This window comes from Triticum aestivum, chromosome 4D (assembly GCF_018294505.1).
Source record: "Triticum aestivum cultivar Chinese Spring chromosome 4D, IWGSC CS RefSeq v2.1, whole genome shotgun sequence".
In the NCBI taxonomy this organism is placed as follows: Eukaryota; Viridiplantae; Streptophyta; class Magnoliopsida; order Poales; family Poaceae; genus Triticum; species Triticum aestivum.
This window is the reverse complement of record NC_057805.1, coordinates 18429241-18451381: the sequence shown is the minus strand read 5'-3', so window position 1 is coordinate 18451381 and position 22141 is coordinate 18429241.

Here is a 22141-nt window from a genome sequence, read left to right as displayed (position 1 = left end):
TTCATATTTGATTATTTTTAAATGCAGCCTTGGTTATAAATCCGGGTTATATGTTGGGCATTATGACCCGTCCGGCGGTAAACCGCCAGGACACTTTAAACTTGTTATATGCATAAACAGGTTGAATAAAGCATGATTATAAATCACCGGCGTTTATTAAACCGGCCTGGCTTTAAGACGATAAGTCGCCAGTATATGATGAGAAATTATCCGGTGTTTGTTAACCCAGCCTGGCATTGGACTATAAGTCGCCAGTATATATTTGGATTGCGCCATTGGAATCATGCGCTTATAAATCATTGGGTTATATTATTCAAATAGCCAAACTTGGCTGAATTTTCATTATGATATTGAATGAATAAGGTTGTCATACCGGATTATATTATCTTGAATAGCCAACATGGCTGGATTTTATTATGGTTATCAATAACCAGTATTATGATTGAGGTTTTCAAAGTCACTTCAGCGCGATGGCTATTATCAATGGATATAATTTATTCTACAATTGAAGGAATAGTCCCGAGTCGCTGCAGGCTGACAACCCGGCACTTGGGGTTACATTATATAAGTTGAGATTATATCAAATATGCAAGTCTCATGTTGCTGCAAGCATGCACCATGACACTTGGGGGCTAATGCAAAGTCATTTTTTGGCCTTATTGAAGACCCGACTCATCACATCATAATGAGCCGACCCTTGGGAGCTACCAATTGCTCCTGTCAACAATTCAAGGTACACAAGTCTTAATCCGTTATATTGAAGGGTCTACTCCTTAGTTGGTAAAGCACAAAGCTCTTAACCTTATGGACGCGGGTTCAAGCCCCATGATGGAGTTACATCATAAGATGTTATTTTCATTGAAGTATATATCAAGTCCCAGCTCAGTTTTACCTAACTAAGCTGGCCCTTGGGGGCTACACATCACTGCTCAAGTTTACATGATTATATTTACAAAGTCCCTGCTCATTATTGCATAATGACCCGGCCCTTGCGGGCTACCCTGGTTGAAGTTTTTATGAGCATAAAGCAATTTCAAGTCCCAGGTTGCTGCAAGCAAGACAACCTGGCACTTGGGGGCTACATATATGGAGTATTCAGTTTTTACTAAGATGAACATGGATTTCTTCAAAGTGGCGGTATTTATATTGAAGCAAGTCTTAAGCCATCACTTTCTTCTGCTCAAGACTTGGGGGCTACAGGTATTATATTATTATCGGAGAAATATTTTCAAATTCTCTGTTTTTTGAGCAAGCCAGATTGACCCGGTGTCATCAATAATTATGACCCGGTGACGGCAAAAATTATGACTCGGTGCCATCGGTATTCACAAACCGGCAATTTTGGTAATATTAAACCGACAAGTTTTACATCTTCAAACCGGCTGAATATCAGATGAGTATTTCAAGACCAATATTTCTTAAGCCGGTGCTTTGGAAGCCGACTCAAGTGGATTATTCTTCACAATATTTTTCTATGAGAAACCAACGTTAGCAATTTAAGTATGAAGCTGGTTATTGACCTGGATTTTCTAGAAGGAGGAATGACAAGGATTTAAGGATGATCAGGTGCCGGCTTACAGGAATTCTTAACCCGGAGCACAACCTGTCAAATTTGTTCTTGTGTTTATTTTGCAGCATAAGTTTACCATGGATAAATCCAAGCTAAATTTGGGGGCTAATGTCGGGGATATACCCCGCAGCGTAAACCGGCCGGAAGTATAACCCGGCCGGACTTGGCGGTTTATTTGAGATCCTGCTGACACTTGGCAATTCACTGGCGACCCGCCCTGACCTGGCGGTTTACAAGCAACCTGTCTGGACATTATAATTCACTGGTGACCAGGCGGGCGGGACAGACGGATGACAAGGCCCAGAACCCAGAGGGCTGGTTTATATTAATGGTGGGCCGGTTTAAGAGGAAAGGCGTGAAGAATATTACCTTACAAGGAGTTAAAGGCCCGGACTTGTATCCGGTTTGTATTACAGATAGACTAGTCCTAATCCTAATAGGACTCCACATGTAACCCGCCCCTTCAACATATATAAGGAGGGGCAGGGCTCCCCAAAGAGGGACATAAAACAATCAATCATCTCTAGGGCTAGACACAATTAGAGGAGAGCTGGTTTACGGCGACTCCCTCATGAGCGTAATGAGATCTAGCCTCAAACAGCCTGTAGGGTTATTGCCGGATGATGTTTCTCGGGGCCCGAAGCTGTTTAAATCCTTGTCTTGTGTTGCGTCTCTCGATTCTGCTCAACCCCTCTCAAGCTACCACATAGATGCGTTGGCCTCGCGACCAAGTCCTGACACTAAGGACATCTGCCGTGATGATTCCACGACAAGTGTGGTGGTGGTGGATTGCCTCTTGGGGCTATGGATGAACAGTTAAAAGGGGAAGAACAACCTCCTGAGGTTGAGGTGTTCTTGCGCTCTGTGTGTGGGTGAGGATCACCCAAGATGAGATGCCCCCTACGGTGGTGGCTAGTTCTACTTATATAGGCCCTGGTCCTCTTCCCAAATATTGAGCGGGAAGGGAGCCAACAACGACCAATTTGAAAGGGGACAGCTAGTACAGCTTATCCTGACAAAAGCGGTCTTCGCCTGCAAAAGGCTCTGGTGGTGACTGCTACCTCTTGAGCACTGCGTTGGTTTTCCCTTGAAGAGGAAAGGGTGATGCAGCAAAGTAGCGTAAGTATTTCCCTTAGTTTTTGAGAACCAAGGTATCAATCCAGTAGGAGGCTACGCACGAGTCCCTCGCACCTACACAAAACAAATAAATCCTCGCAACCAACGCGATAAGGGGTTGTCAATCCCTACACGGTCACTTACGAGAGTGAGATCTGATAGAAATGATAGGATAATATTTTTGGTATTTTTGTGATAAAGATGCAAAGTAAAATAAAAGCAAAGTAAAAAGCAACGGAAATAACTAAGTGTTGGAAGATTAATATGATGAAGATAGACCCGGGGTTATAGGTTTCACTAGTGGCTTCTCTCAAGAGCATAAGTATTTTACGGTGGGTGAACAAATTACTGTTGAGCAATTGACAGAATTGAGCATAGTTATGAGAATATCTAGGTATGATCATGTATATAGGCATCACGTTCGAGACAAGTAGACCGACTCCTGCCTGCATCTACTACTATTACTCCACACATCGACCGCTATCCAGCATGCATCTAGAGTATTAAGTTCATAAGAACAGAGTAACGCCTTAAGCAAGATGACATGATGTAGAGGGATAAATTCATGCAATATGATAAAACCCCCATCTTGTTATCCTCGATGGCAACAATACTATACGTGCCTTGATGCCCCTACTGTCACTGGGAAAGGACACCGCAAGATTGAACCCAAAGCTAAGCACTTCTCCCATTGCAAGAAAGATAAATCTAGTAGGCCAAACCAAACTGACAATTCGAAGAGACTTGCAAAGATAACCAATCATACATAAAAGAATTCAGAAGATTCAAATATTGTTCATAGATAAACTTGATCATAAACCCACAATTCATCGGTCTCAACAAACACACCGCAAAAGAAGATTACATCGAATAGATCTCCACGAGAGAGGGGGAGAACTTTGTATTGAGATCCAAAAAGAGAGAGGAATCCATCTAGCTAATAACTATGGACCCGAAGGTCTGAGGTAAACTACTCACACTCCATCGGAGAGGCTATGGTGTTGATGTAGAAGCCCTTCATGATCGATGCCCCCTCCGGCGGAGCTCCGGAACAGGCCCCAAGATGGGATCTCGTGGGTACAGAAGGTTGCGGCGGTGGAATTAGGTTTTTGGCTCCGTATCTGTTTGGGGGTACGTAGGTATATATAGGAGGAAGGAGTACGTCGGTGGAGCAACAGGGGGCCCACGAGGGTGGAGGGCGCGCCCTAGGGGGGTAGGCGCGCTCCCCTACCTCGTGGCTTCCTCTTTTGTTTATTGACGTAGGGTCCAAGTCTCCTGGATCATGTTCGTTAAGAAAATCACGTTCCCGAAGGTTTCATTCCGTTTGGACTCCGTTTGATATTCCTTTTCTGCGAAACTCTGAAATAGGCAAAAAAACAGCAATTCTGGCCTGGGCCTCCGGTTAGTAGGTTAGTCCCAAAAAGAATATAAAAGTGAATAATAAAGCCCAATAATGTCCAAAATAGAAGTAATATAGCATAGAGTAATCAAAAATTATAGATACGTTGGAGGCGTATCAAGCATCCCCAAGCTTAATTCCTGCTCGTCCTCGAGTAGGTAAATGATAAAAACAGAATTTTTGATGCGGAGTGCTACTTGGCATAATTTCAATGTAATTCTTCTTAATTGTGGCATGAATATTCATATCCGAAAGATTCAAGATAAAAGTTCATATTGACATAAAAATAATAATTCTTCAAGCATACTAACTAAGCAATTATGTCCTCTCAAAATAACATGGCCAAAGAAAGTTCATCCCTACAAAATCATATAGTTTAGTCATGCTCCATCTTCGTCACACAAAAATGCCCTCATCATGCACAACCCCGATGACAAGCCAAGCAATTGTTTCATACTTTAGTAATCTCAAACTTATAAACCCTCACGCAATAATGAGCGCGAGCCATGGACATAGCACTTTGGGTGGAATAGAATATGATGATGGGGGTTATGTGGAGAAGACAAAAAAGGAGAAAGTCTCACATCAACGAGGCTAATCAATGAGCTGTGGAGATGCCCATCGATTGATGTTAATGCAAGGAGTAGGGATTGCCATGCAACGGATGCGCTAGAGCTATAAATATATGAAAGCTCAACAAAAGAAACTAAGTGGGTGTGCATCCAACTTGCTTGCTCACGAAGACCTAGGGCACTTGAGGAGGCCCATTGTTGGAATATACAAGCCAAGTTCTATAATGAAAAATTCCCACTAGTATATGAAAGTGACAAAACAAGAGACTCTTTATCATGAAGATTATGGTGCTACTTTGAAGCACAAGTGTGGTAAAGGATAGTAACATTGTCCCTTCTCTCTTTTTCTCTCATTTTTTTGGGCCTTCTCTTTTTTATGGCCTTTCTCTCTTTTTTTTATTCCTCACTTGGGGCAGTGCTCTAGAAAATGATGATCATCACACTTCTATTTATTTACAACTCGATACTAGAACAAAGTATGACTCTATATGAATGCCTCCGGCGGTGTACCGGGATATGCAATGAACCAAGAGTGACATGTATGAAAGAATTATGAACGGTGGCTTTGCCACGAATACTATGTCAACTACATGATCATGCGAAGCAATATGACAATGATGAACGTGTCATGATAAACTGGATGGTGGAAAGTTGCATGGCAATATATCTCGGAATGGCTATGGAAATGCCATAATAGGTAGGTATGGTGGCTGTTTTGAGGAAGACATAAGGAGGTTTATGTGTGAAAGAGCGTATCATATCACGGGGTTTGGATGCACCGGCGAAGTTTGCACCAACTCTCAATGTGAGAAAGGGCAATGCGCGGTACCGAAGAGGCTAGCAATGGTGGAAAGGTGAGAGTGCGTATAATCCATGGACTCAACATTAGTCATAAAGAACTCACATACTTATTGCAAAAATCTACAAGTCATCAAAAACCAAGCACTACGCGCATGCTCCTAGGGGGATAGATTGGTAGGAAAAGACCATCGCTCGTCCCCGACCGCCACTCATAAGGAAGACAATCAAAGAACACCTCATGTTTCAAATTTGTTATATAACGTTTACCATATGTGCATGCTATGGGACTTGCAAACTTCAACACAAGTATTTCTCAAATTCACAACTACTCAACTAGCACGACTTTGATATCACTACCTCCATGTCTCAAAACAATCATCAAGCATCAAACTTCTCTTAGTATTCAACGCACTCATAAGAAAGTTTTTACTAATCTTGAATACCTAGCATATTAGGATTATTTAAGAAAATTACCATGCTAATTAAGACTCTCAAAATAATCTAAGTGAAGCATGAGATATAAATAGTTTCTATAAAACAAATCCACCACTGTGCTCTAAAAGATATAAGTGAAGTACTAGAGCAAAAACTATATAACTCAAAAGATATAAGTGAAGCACATAGAGTATTCTAATAATTTCCGAATCATGTGTGTCTCTCTCAAAAGGTGTGTACAGCAAGGATGATTGTGGTAAACTAAAAATCAAAGACTCAAATCATACAAGACGCTCCAAGCAAAACACATATCATGTGGTGAATAAAAATATAGCTCCAAGTAAAGTTACCGATGGAAGTAGACGAAAGAGGGGATGCCTTCCGGGGCTTCCCCAAGCTTTGGATTTTTGGTGTACTTAGATTATCTTGGGGGTGCCATGGGCATCCCCAAGCTTAGGCTCTTGCCACTCCTTGTTCCATAATCCATCAAATCTTTCACCCAAAACTTGAAAACTTCACAACACAAAACTTAGCAGAAAATCTCGTGAGCTCCGTTAGCGAAAGAAAACAAAAGACCACTTCAAGGTACTGTAATGAACTCATTATTTATTTATATTGGTGTTAAACCTACTGTATTCCAACTTCTCTATGGTTTATAAACTATTTTACTAGCCATAGATTCATCAAAATAAGCAAACAACACACGAAAAACAGAATCTGTCAAAAACAGAACAGTCTGTAGTAATCTGTAACTAACGCAAACTTCTGTAACTCCAAAAAATCAGACAAACTAGGAAGACCTAAACAATTTGTTTATTGATCAGAAGCAATTGGAATCAGTATTTTATCACGTTATGGTGATTTTTAACAATTATTTTCGTGAACAGAAAGTTTCTGGAAATTACAGCAAGATCAAATAACTATCACCCAAGAAGATCCTATAGGTCTAACTTGGCACGAACACTAATTAAAACATAAAAACACATATAACCAGAGGCTAGATCAAATATTTATTCCTAAACAGAAGCAAAAAAAACTAAAAATAAAATCGGGTTGCCTCCCAACAAGCGCTATCGTTTAACGCCCCTAGCTCGGCATAAAAGCAAGGATAAATCTAGGTGTTGCCATCTTTGGTAGGCAATCCATAAGTGGCTCTCATGATAGATTCATATGGTAAATTTATTTTCTTTCTAGGGAAGTGTTCCATGCCTTTCTTTAATGGAAATTGGAATCTAATATTCCCTTCCTTCATGTCAATAATGCACCAATCGTTCTAAGGAAAGGTCTACCAAGAATAATAGGACATGAAGGATTGCAATCTATATCAAGAACAATAAAATCTACGGGCACATAGTTCCTATTTGCAACAATAAGAACATCATTAATTCTTCCCATAGGTTTTTTAATAGTGGAATCCGCAAGGTGCAAGTTTAAAGAGCAATCATCAAAATCATGGAAACCTAGCAAATCACACAAAGTTTTTGGAATCGTGGAAACACTAGCACCCAAATCACACAAAGCATAGCATTCATGATCTTTAATCTTAATTTTAATAGTAGGTTCCCACTCATCATAAAGTTTTCTAGGGATAGAAACTTCCAATTCAAGTTTTTCTTCATAAGATTGCATCAAAGCATCAACGATATGTTTGGTAAAAGCTTTATTTTGACTATAAGCATGAGGAGAATTTAGCACGGATTGCAACAAGGAAATACAATATATCAAAGAGCAATTATCATAATTAAATTCCTTGAAGTCCAAAATAGTGGGTTTATTAATATCCAGGGTTTTGTTCTCTTCAATCCCACTTTTATCAATTTTAGCATCAAGATCTAAAAACTCCGAATTTTTGGAACGCCTTCTAGGTAAAGGTGGATCATATTCAGTCCCATCATTATCAAGATTCATATTGCAAAACAAGGATTTAATAGGGGACACATCAATAACTTTTAGATCTTCATCTTTATTTTCATAGAAATTTGAAGAACACGCTTTTATAAAGCAATCTTTCTTAGCACGCATCCTAGCGGTTCTTTCTTTGCACTCATCAATGGAAATTCTCATGGCTTTGAGAGACTCATTGATATCATGCTTAGGAGGAATAGATCTCAGTTTCAAAGAGTCAACATCAAGAGAAATTCTATCAACGTTCCTAGCCAATTCATCAACTTTAAGCAATTTTTCTTCAAGCAAGGCATTGAAATTCTTTTGCGAATTCATAAATTCCTTAACACTAGTCTCAAATTCAAAGGGAATCTTATTAAAATTTCCATAAGAATTGTTGTAGGAATTACCATAATTATTAGAGGAATTACTAGGGTAAGGCCTAGGATTAAAGTTTCCTCTATACGCGTTGTTACCAAAATTATTCGTACCAGCAAAATTCACATCCATAGATTCATTATTATTCTCAATCAAAGTAGACAAAGGCATATCATTAGGGTCAGAAGAAACACTCTTAGTAGCAAATAATTTCATAAGTTCATCCATCTTTCCACTCAAAACATTAATTTCTTCTATCGCATGCACTTTTTTATTAGTAGATCTTTCAGTGTGCCATTGAGAATAATTAACCATAATATTATCTAGGAGTTTAGTAGCTTCTCCTAAAGTGATTTCCATAAAAGTACCTCCCGCGGCCGAATCTAAAAGATTTCTAGAAGCAAAATTCAATCCGGCATAAATTTTTTGTATAATCATCCACAAATTCAAACCATGTGTAGGGCAATTACGTATCATTAATTTCATCCTCTCCCAAGCTTGTGCAACATGTTCATGATCAAGTTGCTTAAAATCATAATATCATTTCTAAGAGAGATGATCTTAGCGGGAGGAAAATACTTAGAGATAAAAGCATCTTTGCACTTATTCCAAGAATCAATGCTATTTTTAGGCAAAGACAAAAACTAAGCTTTAGCACGATCTCTAAGCGAAAAAGGAAATAGCTTCAATTTAACAATATCATTATCAACATCTTTCTTCTTTTGCATATCACAAAATCAACAAAGCTATTTAGATGAGTAGCGGCATCTTCGCTAGGAAGGCCGGCGAATTGATCTTTCATAACAAGATTCAACAAAGCAGCATTGATTTCACAAGATTCGGTATCGGTAAGAGGAGCAATCGGAGTGCTAAGGAAATCATTATTGTTGGTATTGGTAAAGTCACATAATTTGGTATTATCTTGAGCCATCGTGACAAACAAGCAATCCAACACACGAGCAGACCAAAGCAAGCGAAAAAGAAGCGAACGAAAAAGAGAGGGAAAATAAAACGGCAAGGGTGAAGTGGGGGAGAGGAAAACGAGAGGCAAATGGCAAATAATGTAATGCGGGAGATAAGGGTTTGTGATGGTACTTGGTATGTTGACTTTTGCGTAGACCTCCCGGGCAATGGCGCCAGAAATCCTTGTTGCTACCTCTTGAGCACTGCATTGGTTTTTCCTTGAAGAGGAAAGGGTGATGCAGCAAAGTAGCGTAAGTATTTCTCTCAGTTTTTAGAACCAAGGTATCAATCCAGTAGGAGGCTACGCGCGAGTCCCTCGCACCTACACAAAACAAATAAATCCTCGCAACCAACGCGATAAGGGGTTGTCAATCCCTACACGGTCACTTACGAGAGTGAGATCTGATAGAAATGATAGGATAATATTTTTGGTATTTTTGTGATAAAGATGCAAAGTAAAATAAAAGCAAAGTAAAAAGCAACAGAAATAACTAAGTGTTGGAAGATTAATAAGATGAAGATAGACCCGAGGGCCATAGGTTTCACTAGTGGCTTCTCTCAAGAGCATAAGTATTTTACGGTGGGTGAACAAATTACTATTGAGCAATTGACAGAATTGAGCATAGTTATGAGAATATCTAGGTATGATCATGTATATAGGCATCATGTCCGAGACAAGTAGACCGACTCCTGCCTGCATCTACTACTATTACTCCACACATCGACCGTTATCCATCATGCATCTAGAGTATTAAGTTCATAAGAACAGAGTAACGCCTTAAGCAAGATGACATGATGTAGAGGGATAAATTCATGCAATATGATAAAAACCCCATCTTGTTATCCTCGAGGCAACAATACTATACGTGCATTGCTGCCCCTACTATCCCTGGGAAAGGACACCAGAAGATTGAATCCAAAGCTAAGCACTTCTCCCAGCAAGAAAGATCAATCTAGTAGGCCAAACCAAACTGATAATTCGAAGAGACTTGCAAAGATAACCAATCATACATAAAAGAATTCAGAAGATTCAAATATTGTTCATAGATAAACTTGATCATAAACCCACAATTCATCGGTCTCCACAAACACACCGCAAAAGAAGATTACATTGAATAGATCTCCACGAGAGAGGGGGAGAACTTTGTATTGAGATCCAAAAAGAGAGAGGAAGCCATCTAGCTAATAACTATGGACCCGAAGGTCTGAGGTAAACTACTCACACTTCATCGGAGAGGCTATGGTGTTGATGTAGAAGCCCTTCGTGATCGATGCCCCCTCTGGCAGAGCTCTGGAATAGGCCCCAAGATGGGATCTTGTGGATACAGAAGGTTGCGGCGGTGGAATTAGGTTTTTGGCTCCGTATCTGATCATTTGGGGTACGTAGGTATATATAGGAGGAAGGAGTACGTCGGTGGAGCAACAGGGGGCCCACGAGGGTGGAGGGCACGCCCTAGGGGGGTAGGCGTGCCCCCTACCTCGTGGCTTCCTCTTTTGTTCTTGACGTAGGGTCCAAGTCTCCTGGATCATGTTCGTTCTGAAAATCACGTTCCCGAAGGTTTCATTCCGTTTGGACTCCGTTTGATATTCTTTTTCTGCGAAACTCTAAAATAGGCAAAAAAACAACAATTCTGGGCTGGGCCTCCGGTTAGTAGGTTAGTCCCAAAAATAATATAAAAGTGAATAATAAAGCCCAATAATGTCCAAAACAGCAGATAATATAGCATGGAGCAATAAAAAATTATAGATATGTTGGAGGCGTATCAGTGACGCCGCCTCGGGTTCTGATAACCCACAAGTATAGGGGAACGCAATAGTTTTCGAGGGTAGAGTATTCAACCCAAATTTATTGATTCGACACAAGGGGAGCCAAAGAATATTCTCAAGTATTAGCAGTTGAGTTGTCAATTCAACCACACCTGGATAACTTAGTATCTGCAGCAAAGTATTTAGTAGCAAAGTAGTATGGAAGTAACGGTAGCAAAAGTAATAGTTTTGGGTTTTGTAGTGATTGTAATAGTAGCAACGGTAAAGTAAATAAGCAAAGATCAATATGTGAAAAGCTCGTAGACATTGGATAGGTGATGGAGAATTATGCTGGATGCGGTTCATCATGTAACAGTCATAACATAGGGTGACACGGAACTAGCTCCAATTCATCAATGTAATGTAGGCATGTATTCCGAATATAGTGATACGTGCTTATGGAAAAGAACTTGCATGACATCTTTTGTCCTACCCTCCCGTGGCAGCGGGGTCCTAACGGAAACGGAGGGATATTAAGGCCTCCTTTTAATAGAGTACCGGACCAAAGCATTAACACATAGTGAATACATGAAGTCCTCAAACTATGGTCATCACCGGGAGTGGTCCCGATTATTGTCACTTCGGGGTTGTCGGATCATAACACATAGCAGGTGACTATAGACTTGCAAGATAGGATCAAGAACTCACATATATTCATGAAAACATAATAGGTTCAGATCTGAAATCATGGCACTCGGGCCCTAGTGATAAGCATTAAGCATAGCAAAGTCATAGCAACATCAATCTCAGAACATAGTGGATACTAGGGATCAAACCCTAACAAAACTAACTCGATTACATGATAAATCTCATCCAACCCATCACCGTCCAGCAAGCCTACGATGGAATTACTCACTCACGGCGGTGAGCATCATGAAATTGGTGATGGAGGATGGTTGATGATGACGATGGCGACGGATTCACCTCTCCGGAGCCCCGAACGGACTCCAAATCAACCCTCCGGAGAGAGTTTAGGGCTTGGCGGCGGCTCCGTATTGTAAAACGTGATGAATCTTTCTCTCTAATTTTTTTCTCCCCGAACACGAATATATAGAGTTGGAGTTGTGGTCGGTGGAGCTCCAGGGGGCCCCACTGTTGGGGAACGTTGTAATTTCAAAAAAAATTCCTACGCACACGCAAGATCATGGTGATGCATAGCAACGAGAGGGGAGAGTGTTGTCCACGTACCCTCGTAGACCGAAAGCGGAAGCGTTTAACACAACGCGGTTGATGTAGTCGTACGTCTTCACAATCCGACCGATCAAGAACCGAACGTACGGCACCTCCGAGTTCAGCACACGTTCAGCTCGATGACGTCCCTCGAACTCCGATCCAGCCGAGTGTTGAGGGAGAGTTTTGTCAGCACGACGGCGTGGTGACAATGATGATGTTCTACCGACGCAGGGCTTCGCCTAAGCACCCCTACGATATTATCGAGGTGTAATATGGTGGAGAGGGGCACCGCACACGGCTAAGAGATCAATGATCAATTGTGTCTCTAGAGGTGCCCCCCTGCCCCCGTATATAAAGGAGCAAGGGGGGGGGTTCGGCCGGCCAAGGGGAGAGGCGCGCCAGGAGGAGTCCTACTCCTACCGGGAGTAGGACTCCCCCCTTTTCCATGTTGGACTAGGAGAGAGAGGGGGAAGAGGTGGAGGGGAGGAAGGAAGGGGGGGCGCCGCCTCCCTCTCCTTGTCCTATTCGGACTGGGGGGGAGGGGCGTGTGGCCCTGCCCTGGCCTCCTCTCCTCTCTTCCACCTAGGCCCACTAAGGCCCATTAAGTTACCGGGGGGTTCCGGTAACCTCCCGGTACTCCGGAAAAATCCCGATTTCACCCGGAACACTTCCGATATCCAAACATAGGCTTCCAATATATCAATCTTTATGTCTCGACCATTTCGAGACTCCTTGTTAGGTCCGTGATCACATCCGGGACTCCGAAAAACCTTCGGTACATCAAAACATATAAACTCATAATATAACTGTCATCGTAACGTTAAGCGTGCGGACCCTACGGGTTCGAGAACTATGTAGACATGACCGAGACACCTCTCCGGTCAATAACCAATAGCGGAACCTGGATGCTCATATTGGTTCCCACATATTCTACGAAGATCTTTATCGGTCAGACCGCATAACAACATACGTTGTTCCCTTTGTCATCGGTATGTTACTTGCCCGAGATTCGAACGTCGGTATCTCGATACCTAGTTCAATCTCGTTACCGGCAAGTCTCTTTACTCGTTCCGTAATACATCATCCCGCAACTAACTCATTAGTCACAATGCTTGCAAGGCTTATAGTGATGTGTATTACTGAGTGGGCCCAGAGATACCTCTCCGACAATCGGAGTGACAAATCCTAATCTCGAAATACGCCAACCCAACAAGTACCTTCGGAGACACCTGTAGAGCACCTTTATAATCACCCAGTTACGTTGTGACGTTTGGTAGCACACAAAGTGTTCCTCCGGTAAACGGGAGTTGCATAATCTCATAGTCATAGGAACATGTATAAGTCATGAAGAAAGCAATAGCAACATACTAAACGATCGAGTGCTAAGCTAACGGAATGGGTCAAGTCAATCACATCATTCTCCTAATGATGTGATCCCGTTAATCAAATGACAACTCATGTCTATGGCTAGGAAACATAACCATCTTTGATCAACGAGCTAGTCAAGTAGAGGCATACTAGTGACACTCTATTTGTCTATGTATTCACACATGTATCATGTTTCCGGTTAATACAATTCTAGCATGAATAATAAACATTTATCATGATATAAGGAAATAAATAATAACTTTATTATTGCCTCTAGGGCATATTTCCTTCAGTCTCCCACTTGCACTAGAGTTAATAATCTAGTTCACATCGCCATGTGATTTAACATCAATAGTTCACATCACCATGTGATTAACACCCATAGTTCACATCGTCATGTGACCAACACCCAAAGGGTTTACTAGAGTCAATAATCTAGTTCACATCACTATGTGATTAACACCCAAAGAGTACTAAGGTGTGATCATGTTTTGCTTATGAGATAATTTTAGTCAATGGGTCTGTCACATTCAGATCCGTAAGTATTTTGCAAATTTCTATGTCTACAATGCTCTGCACGGAGCTACTCTAGCTAATTGCTCCCACTTTCAATATGTATCTACACCGAGACTTAGAGTCATCTAGATTAGTGTCAAAACTTGCATCGACGTAACCCTTTTCGACGAACCTTTTGTCACTTCCATAATCGAGAAACATATCCTTATTCCAGTAAGGATAATTTTGACCGCTGTCCAGTGATCTACTCCTAGATCACTATTGTACTCCCTTGCCAAAATCAGTGTAGGGTATACAATAGATCTGGTACACAGCATGGCATACTTTATAGAACCTATGGCCGAGGCATAGGGAATGACTTTCATTCTTTTTCTATCTTCTGCCGTGGTCGGGCTTTGAGTCTTACTCAATTTAACACCTTGTAACACAGGCAAGAAACTCTTTCTTTGACTGTTCCATTTTGAACCACTTCAAAATCTTATTAAGGTATGTACTCATTGAAAAAACTTATCAAGCGTCTTGATCTATCTCTATAGATCTTGATGCTCAATATGTAAGCAGCTTCACCGAGGTCTTTCTTTGAAAAACTCCTTTCAAACACTCCTTTATGTTTGCAGAATAATTCTACATTATTTTTGATCAACAATATGTCATTCACATATACTTATCAGAAATGTTGTAGTGCTCCCACTCACTTTCTTGTAAATACAGGCTTCACCGCAAGTCTGTATAAAACTATCCTTTGATCAACTTATCAAAGCGTATATTCCAACTCCGAGATGCTTGCACCAGTCCATAGATGGATCGCTGGAGCTTGCATATTTTGTTAGCACCTTTAGGATTGACAAAACCTTCTGGTTGCATCATATACAACTCTTCTTTAATAAATCCATTAAGGAATGCAGTTTTGTTTATCCATTTGCCAGATTTCATAAAATGCGGCAATTGCTAACATGATTCGGACAGACTTAAGCATAGATACGAGTGAGAAACTCTCATCGTAGTCAACACCTTAAACTTGTCGAAAACCTTTTGCGACAATTCTAGCTTTGTAGATAGTAACACTACTACCAGAGTCTGTCGTCCTCTTGAAGATCCATTTAGTCTCAATGGCTCGCCGATCATTGGGCAAGTCAATCAAAGTCCATACTTTGTTCTCATACATGGATCTCATCTCAGATTTCATGGCCTCAAGCCATTTTGCGGAATTTGGGCTCACCATCGCTTCTTCATAGTTCGTAGGTTTGTCATGGTCTAGTAACATAACCTCCAGAACAGGATTACCGTACCACTCTGGTGCGGATCTTACTCTGGTTGACCTATGAGGTTCAGTAATAACTTGATCTGAAGTTCCATGATCATCATCATTAACTTCCTCACTGATTGGTATAGGCGTCACAGAAACTGGTTTCTGCGATGACCTACTTTCCAATAAGGGAGCAGGTACAATTACCTCATCAAGTTCTACTTTCCTCCCACTCACTTCTTTCGAGAGAAACTCCTTCTCTAGAAAGGATCCACACTTAGCAACGAATGTCTTGCCTTCGGATCTGTGATAGAAGGTGTACCCAACTGTCTCCTTTGGGTATCCTATGAAGACACATTTCTCTGATTTGGGTTTGTGCTTATCAGGATGAAACTTTTTCACATAAGCATCGCAACCCCAAACTTTAAGAAACGACAACTTTGGTTTCTTGCCAAACCACAGTTCATAAGATACCACAGTTCATAAGATGTCGTCTCAACGGATTTAGATGGTAGCCTATTTAACGTGAATGCAGTTGTCTCTAATGCATAACCCCAAAACGATAGTGGTAGATCGGTAAGAGACATCATATATCGCACCATATCTAATAAAGTATGGTTACGATATTCGGACACACCATTACATTGTGGTGTTCCAGGTGGCATGAGTAGTGAAACTATTTCACATTGTTTTAACTGAAGGCCAAACTCGTAACTCAAATACTCTTCTCCACGATCAGATCGTAGAAACTTTATTTTCTTGTTACGATGATTTTCCACTTCACTCTGAAATTATATGAACTTTTCAAATGTTTCAGACTTCTGTTTCATTAAGTAGATATACCCATATCTGCTCAAATCATCTGTGAAGGTCAGAAAATAATGATACCTACTACGAGCCTCAATATTCATCGGACCACATACATCTGTATGTATGATTTCCAACAAATCTGTTGCTCTCTCCATAGTTCCGGAGAACGGCGTTTTAGTCATCTTGCCCATGAGGCACGGTTCGCAAGCATCAAGTGATTCATAATCAAGTGATTCCAAAATCCCATCAGTATGGAGTTTCTTCGTGCGCTTTACACCAATATGACCTAAACGGCAGTGCCACAAATAAGTTGCACTATCATTATTAACTTTGCATATTTTGGCTTCATTATTATGAATATGTGTATCACTACGATCGAGATCCAACAAACCATTTTATTGGGTGTATGACCATAGAAGGTTTTATTCATGTAAACAGAACAACAATTATTCTTGGAACAAACATGATCAAATCATATTCATGCTCAACGCAAACACCAAATAACACTTATTTAGTTTCAACACTAATCCCGAAAGTATAGGGAGTGTGCGATGATGATCATATCAATCTTGGAACTACTTCCAGCACACATCGTTACCTCGCCTTTTACTAGTCTCTGTTTATTCTGCAACTCCCGTTTCAAGTTACTACTCTTAGCAACTGAACCAGTATCAAATGCCGAGGGGTTGCTATAAACACTAGTAAAGTACACATCAATAACATGTATATCCAATATACATTTGTTCACTTTGCCATCCTTCTTATCCACCAAATACTTGGGGTAGTTCCGCTTCCAGTGACCAGTCCCTTTGCAGTAGAAGCACTTAGTCTCAGGCTTAGGACCAGACTTAGGCTTTTTCACTTGAGCAGCAACTTGCTTGCCGTTCTTCTTGAAGTTCCCCTTCTTCCCTTTGCCCTTTTCTTGAAACTAGTGGTCTCGTCAACCATCAACACTTGATGTTTTTCTTGATTTCTACCTTCGTCGATTTCAGCATCACGAAGAGCTCGGGAATTACTCTCGTCATCCCTTGCATACTATAGTTCATCACGAAGTTCTACTAACTTGGTGATGGTGACTAGAGAATTCTGTCAATCACTATTTTATCTGGAAGATTAACTCCCACTTGATTCAAGCGATTGTAGTACCCAGACAATCTGAGCACATGCTCACTGCTTGAGCTATTCTCCTCCATCTTTTAGCTATAGAACTTGTTGGAGACTTCATATCTCTCAACTCGGGTATTTGCTTGAAATATTAACTTCAACTCCTGGAACATCTCATATGGTCCATGACGTTCAAAACGTCTTTGAAGTCCCGATTCTAAGCCATTAAGCATGGTGCACTAAACTATCAAGTAGTCATCATATTGAGCTAGCCAAACGTTCATAACGTCTGCATCTGCTCCTGCAATAGGTCTGTCACCTAGCGGTGCATAAAGGACATAATTCTTCTGTGCAGCAATGAGGATAATCCTTAGATCACGGATCCAATCCGCATCTTTGCTACTAACATCTTTCAACATAATTTTTCTCTAGGAACATATCAAAAATAAACACAGGGATGCAACAACGCGAGCTATTGATCTACAACATAATTTGCAAAATACTATCAGGACTAAGTTCATGATAAATTTAAGTTCAATTAATCATATTACTTAAGAACTCCCACTTAGATAGACATCCCTCTAATCCTCTAAGTGATCACGTGATCCATATCAACTAAACCATAACCAATCATCACGTGAAATGGAGTAGCTTTCAATGGTGAACATCACTATGTTGATCATATCTACTATATGATTCACGCTCGACCTTTCGGTCTCAGTGTTCTGAGGCCATATCTGCATATGCTAGGCTCGTCAAGTTTAACCTGAGTATTCTGCGTGTGCAAAACTGGCTTGCACCCGTTGTAGATGGACGTAGAGCTTATCACACCCGATCATCACGTGGTGTCTGGGCACGACGAACTTTGGCAACGGTGCATACTCAGGGAGAACACTTTTATCTTGAAATTTAGTGAGAGATCATCTTATAATGCTACCATCAATCAAAGCAAGATAAGATGCATAAAAGATAAACATCACATGCAATCAAATATAAGTGATATGATATGGCCATCATCATCTTATGCTTGTGATCTCCATCTCCGAAGCACCGTCATGATCACCATCGTCACCGGCGCGACACCTTGATCTCCATCGTAGCATCGTTGTCGTCTCGCCAACTATTGCTTCTACGACTATTGCTACCGCTTAGTGATAAAGTAAAACAATCACATGGCGATTGCATTGCATACAATAAAGCGACAACCATATGGCTCCTGCCAGTTGCCGATAACTCAGTTACAAAACATGATCATCTCATACAATAAAATTCAGCATCATGTCTTGACCATATCACATCACAACATGCCCTGCAAAAACAAGTTAGACGTCCTCTACTTTGTTGTTGCAAGTTTTACGTGGCTGCTACGGGCTTAGCAAGAATCGTTCTTACCTACGCATCAAAACCACAACGATAGTTTGTCAAGTTGGTGTTGTTTTAACCTTCGCAAGGACCGGGCGTAGCCACACTCGGTTCAACTAAAGTGAGAGAGACAGACACCCGCCAGTCACCTTTAAGCAACGAGTGCTCGCAACGGTGAAACCAGTCTCGCGTAAGCGTACGCGTAATGTTGGTCCGGGCCGCTTCATCTCACAATACCGCTGAACCAAAATATGACATGCTGGTAAGCAGTATGACTTATATCGCCCACAACTCACTTGTGTTCTACTCGTGCATATAACATCAACGCATAAAACCAGGCTCGGATGCCACTGTTGGGGAATGAAGTAATTTCAAAAAAATTCCTACGCACACGCAAGATCATGGTGATGCATAGCAACGAGAGGGGAGAGTGTTGTCCACGTACCCTCGTAGACCGAAAGCGGAAGCGTTTAACACAACGCAGTTGATGTAGTCGTACGTCTTCACGATCCGACCGATCAAGTACCGAACGTACGGCACCTCCGAGTTCAGCACATGTTCAGCTCGATGACGTCCCTCGAACTCCGATCCAGCCGAGTGTTGAGGGAGAGTTTCGTCAGCACGACGGTGTGGTGACAATGATGATGTTCTACCGACGCAGGGCTTCGCCTAAGCACCACTACGATATTATCGAGGTGTAATATGGTGGAGAGGGGCACCGCACACGGCTAAGAGATCAATGATCAATTGTGTGTCTAGAGGTGCCCCCCTGCCCCCGTATATAAAGGAGCAAGGGGGGGTTCGGCCGGCCAAGGGGAGAGGCGCGCCAGGAGGAGTCCTACTCCTACCGGGAGTAGGACTCCCCCCCTTTTCCATGTTGGACTAGGAGAGAGAGGGGGAAGAGGTGGAGGGGAGGAAGGAAAGGGGGCGCCGCCCCCCTCTCCTTGTCCTATTCGGACTCGGGGGGAGGGGCGTGCGGCCCTGCCCTGGCCTCCTCTCCTCTCTTCCACCTAGGCCCACTAAGGCCCATTAAGTTACCGGGGGGTTCCGGTAACCTCCCGGTACTCCGGAAAAATCCCGATTTCACCCGGAACACTTCCGATATCCAAACATAGGCTTCCAATATATCAATCTTTATGTCTCGACCATTTCGAGACTCCTCGTTATGTCCGTGATCACATCCGGGACTCCGAACAACCTTCGGTACATCAAAACATATAAACTCATAATATAACTGTCATCGTAACGTTAAGCGTGCGGACCCTACGGGTTCGAGAACTATGTAGACATGACCGAGACACCTCTCCGGTCAATAACCAATAGCGGAACCTGGATGCTCATATTGGTTCCCACATATTCTACGAAGATCTTTATCGGTCAGACCGCATAACAACATACGTTGTTCCCTTTGTCATCGGTATGTTACTTGCCCGAGATTCGATCGTCGGTATCTCGATACCTAGTTCAATCTCGTTACCGGCAAGTCTCTTTACTCGTTCCGTAATACATCATCCCGCAACTAACTCATTAGTCACAATGCTTGCAAGGCTTATAGTGATGTGTATTACTGAGTGGGCCCAGAGATACCTCTCCGACAATCGGAGTGACAAATCCTAATCTCGAAATACGCCAACCCAACAAGTACCTTCGGAGACACCTGTAGAGCACCTTTATAATCACCCAGTTACGTTGTGACGTTTGGTAGCACACAAAGTGTTCCTCCGGTAAACGGGAGTTGCATAATCTCATAGTCATAGGAACATGTATAAGTCATGAAGAAAGCAATAGCAACATACTAAACGATCGAGTGCTAAGCTAACGGAATGGGTCAAGTCAATCACATCATTCTCCTAATGATGTGATCCCGTTAATCAAATGACAACTCATGTCTATGGCTAGGAAACATAACCATCTTTGATCAACGAGCTAGTCAAGTAGAGGCATACTAGTGACACTCTGTTTGTCTATGTATTCACACATGTATCATGTTTTCGGTTAATACAATTCTAGCATGAATAATAAACATTTATCATGATATAAGGAAATAAATAATAACTTTATTATTGCCTCTAGGGCATATTTCCTTCACCCACGAGGCAGGGGGCGCGCCCAGGGGGGCAGGCGCGCCTCCCACCCTCGTGGACAGGGTGTGGGCCCCCTGGCCTTGATTCCTTCGCCAGTATTTTTCTTTATTTCCAAAAATAATCTTCGTGAAGTTTCAGGTCGTTCCGAGAACTTTTATTTCTGCACAAAGATAACACCATGGCAATTCTGCTGAAAACAATGTCAGTCCGGGTTAGTTTCATTCAAATCATGCAAGTTAGAGTCCGAAACAAGGGCAAAAGTGTTTGGAAAAGTAGATACGACGGAGACGTATCAACTCCTCCAAGCTTAAACCTTTGCTTGTCCTCAAGCAATTCAGTTGATAAACTGAAAGTGATAAAGAAAAACTTTTACAAACTCTGTTTGCTCTTGTTGTTGTAAATATGTAAAGCCAGCATTCAAGTTTTCAGCAAGGATTATGAACTAACCATATTCACAATAACATTTAGGTCTCATGTTTACTCATATCAATGGCATAATCAACTAGCGAGCAATAATAATAAATCTCGGATGACAACACTTTCTCAAAACAATCATGATATGATATAACAAGATGGTATCTCGCTAGCCCTTTATGAGACCGCAAAACATAAATGCAGAGCACCTTTAAAGATCAAGGACTGACTAGAGATTGTAATTCATGGTAAAAGAGATTCAATCATAGTCATACCCAATATAAATTAACAGTAATGAATGCAAATGACAGCGGTGCTCTCTAGCTGGTGCTTTTTAATAAGAGGGTGATGACTCAACATAAAAGTAAATAGATAGGCCCTTCGCAGAGGGAAGCAGGGATTTGTAGAGGTGCCAGAGCTCGATTTTGAAATAGAGATAAATAATATTTTGAGCGGTATACTTTCATTGTCAACATAACAACCAAGAGATGGCGATATCTTCCATGCTACACACATTATAGGCGGTTCCCAAACAGAATGGTAAAGTTTATACTCCCCCTCCACCAACAAGCATCAATCCATGGCTTGCTCGAAACAACGAGTGCCTCCAACTAACAAGAGTCTCGGGGGAGTTCTGTTTGCAATTATTTTGATTTGATTTGCATAAAGCATGGGACTGGGCATCCCAGTGACCAGCCATTTTCTCGTGAGTGAGGAGCGGAGTCCACTCCTCTTGAGAATAACCCGCCTAACATAGAAGATACGGACAGCCTGTAACATCCCAAATTTTTAATTTGAAATGTTATACATTAGATCATCATTGCATATCATATTTTATTGCATTTTGGTTCGATCCTAGAAATTCTACGCAACTCAAGGACCCACGCAGAGAGTTGGGGATTTCATTATTTTCATATTCGAGTTTTTCTCGAATTTTGAAAAGAGGATCGTTTGATTTTAATTATTTTCTCTTTGAATATTTATTTTATAAAAATAAAAGAGAGAGGATAAAATGACTTCCTCAAAATAAATAAATATCGTAGATTTAATATTAAAATCAAATAAGATTTTTATTCGGAGTTTTATCGCTATTTTATTTGAATTAGGAAAAATATGCGTTTTTCAAAATTGCATTTTAGG